Source organism: Apium graveolens, chromosome 5 (genome assembly GCF_009905375.1).
Source record: "Apium graveolens cultivar Ventura chromosome 5, ASM990537v1, whole genome shotgun sequence".
In the NCBI taxonomy this organism is placed as follows: domain Eukaryota; kingdom Viridiplantae; phylum Streptophyta; class Magnoliopsida; order Apiales; family Apiaceae; genus Apium; species Apium graveolens.
Genome location: NC_133651.1, coordinates 263,884,441 through 263,887,330, shown reverse-complemented (window position 1 = coordinate 263,887,330; position 2,890 = coordinate 263,884,441). Strand labels below are relative to the sequence as shown.

Below are 2,890 nucleotides of genomic sequence, written 5' to 3'. Positions count from 1 at the left end.
AACAGGGAAGATGAGTTTATCAACCTTGACCAAGACATCCTCTACAATACCTCGCAAATACGTAATAGAACGGTCAGCCAATTGCAAAGTCATATAAGTTGGTTTGGGATCAGGTTAGTCCAACTGCTTGAAGATTGACAAAGGAAAGGCATCAGATTGATGCCAACTCCCAAGTCACATAAACATCTGTCAAGAGACACTTTTATAATAGTACACGGAATAGTGAAGCTTCCTGGATCTTTAAGCTTCGGAGGCAACTTCTGTTGCAGCACAGCACTGCATTCCTCCGTGAGAGCGACTGTCTCTAACTCATCTAGCTTCACTTTTCGAGAGAGAATACCTTTCATAAACTTTGCATAACTAGGCATCTGCTCAAGAGCCTCAGCGAAAGGTATGTTGATATAAAGTTTCTTGAACACCTCCAGAAACTTCTCAAATTGCTTGTCCAACTTTTTCTTCTGTAGCCGTTTAGGAAAAGGCGGTGGAGGATAGATATGTTTCTCCCCTGTATTACCCTCAGGAGGAGTGTACTCAACAGTAGTCTTCCTTGGTTCCACTTCTTCTTCCTGCTGCTCTACTTGTTTCTCAGCCCCAGCTTCTTCAGTCAACGCTTGAGTTTGTTCGGGATTCGCAATATTTCCAGATCTCAAAGTGATTGCCTTTACCTGCTCCTTAGCTTCCTTCCTTCCTGGCACTTCTATGTCACTAGGTAGTGTACCAGACTGATGATTTAGCAAGGCATTGGCAATTTACCCAATTTTATTTTCCAAGGTCTTGATAGAAACAGCTTGACTCTTGCACATAAGCTTCAACTCCTCTAATTCAGATTTGTCATTAGCTTGTTGCAGCTGAAGTTGCTATCTTGGTGCATATTGCGGTTGCTGAAAACCAGGAGGGTTGTACTGCTTAGATGGATACCGCTGATAAGGCTGTTGAACCGCTTTCTGAGCGTTGCTCAACTGAAATTTAGGATGATTGCGGTTGTTAGGATGATAGGTGGCTGGCACAAGTTGCTGCGAACGCTGAAAGTTGCTTACGAACTGAGCTGATATACTAGAAATTGCGCACTGATCAGTCTCATTGGCACCAACACAAAGCTCATCGACACTGGCGATTTGATTAACCCGATGATTATCCAAAATGTCCACCTTCATCGCCAAAGCCTTAAGTTGGGCAGCTATAGCAGTTGCTACATCCAACTCCAGAATTCCTGCTATTTTTCCCTGAGTAGTCTCTGAGAGGAATTCTGATACTCATTAGCAGCCATCAGTTCAATCAATTCATAAGCTTCATCGTAGCTCTTAGCCCACAAGACTCCTCCTGATGCTGCATCGAACATGGGTCTAGAAGTAGCACCCAATCCATTATAGAAACAGTTAATAATCATCCAATCAGGCATGCCAGGGTGTGGGAACTTCCTTAGCATCTCCTTATATTGATCCCAAGCCTCACACAGAGATTCTTCAGTTTGATGAGCAAACTGAGTAAGAGCATTCCTGATTGCAGCAGTCTTCGCCATAGGGAAGAATTTAGTGAGAAACTTTTGAGCAAGATCTTCCCAAGTGGTGATAGATCCTACTGGTAGAGAATGTAACTAGCACTTAGCTTTTTCCCTCAGAGAGAATGGGAAAAGTCGCAGCTTGATAGCATCTTCAGTCACATTATTAAACTTGAAAGTGTCGTAGATCTCGATAAAATCCCTGATGTGCATGTTGGGGTCTTCAGTAGGAGAACCCCCAAACTGAACTGAGTTATGTATCATCTGAATCATGCTTGACTTGATCTTAAAACTGTTAGCCCTGATGGCTGACCTGATGATGCTTGACTGAATGTCATTGATCTTAGGCTGAGAATAGTCGATTAAAGCCTTAGGATTTTCTGCTTGATCTCCCATCACTACTAAAACTTGTTCTTCAACTTTCTCTTCTTCTTCTACCTTCTTTCTTCTTCGAAAACTTCCTTTCAAACCACCACAACTTCTTCCTCGGCTTTATCCAGTGTTTTATTACGAGTACGCGAATGCGTATGTATACACTCTCGCTAGAGTACCTGAAATAAGACAAAGAAATAGATAAGTAACAATGTCCGAGTCAATGAACTTTAACGACCACTGATGGAAAATACATAAACTAAAAATTAACACTGCAGTCCCTGGCAGCGGCGCCAAAAATTTGTTAGGGCGAAACACGCGCTAATAATACATGCAGGTATACGTGTTCGCAATTAGTATAAGATATAATCAGATTCGTTCCCACAAAGACTGGCTTGGCAAACTAATTAATTTATGCACTTAAGCAACAATGTATGGTTATTATTAAATGCTAAGACGATAACAAATTGAGGTTGTTTATAACTAAGAATTAAACTAACAATTATAACTAAGAGAGTAAAAAAGGTTGTATATTATATGAGACAAACATGGGATTCTAACTTCATTAAATACTTCATTTAATAGCATTATTGTTCTTAAACTTAGCATGCAATGGTGATGACACTAATCAGATAACATGTAACTGATAAACGTCAACTTTCATTGCATAGATATCATACTACCATACATCCACAAAAGAGATAGAAGCTGAATAGTATCGATTATATTGAGACCCTATATGTCTATAGAATTTGACAACATAAAGGTTTAAAGCACAAGTTATTTATCATGATTAAACAGGGCATGTAAGATGGTTAAAATTACCTACGAATCATGCATAACAATAACACATGAACCTATGCTAGCATGGCAAGTTCTAAATCCTAAAATTCACTGTCGCTTCATTAAAGATTAACACACTATCATATAAGTTCGCGACGCTCATAAGACGGATACACACAACCAATACTAGGTTATCATACAATCACCACATATTAAGGCATCGAAACAAATTAACTA

At 39.7% G+C, this 2,890-nt stretch overlaps 1 non-coding gene across 1 annotated transcript; it reads left to right on the top strand.

Annotated features, from left to right (window-relative positions):
- The first annotated feature begins 1,397 nt into the window (after window positions 1-1,397).
- LOC141662400 (small nucleolar RNA R71) lies at window positions 1,398-1,504 on the top strand. Its single transcript, XR_012550519.1, has one exon. It is a non-coding gene; the product is annotated as a small nucleolar RNA R71 (small nucleolar RNA).
- Window positions 1,505-2,890: the final 1,386 nt, after the last annotated feature.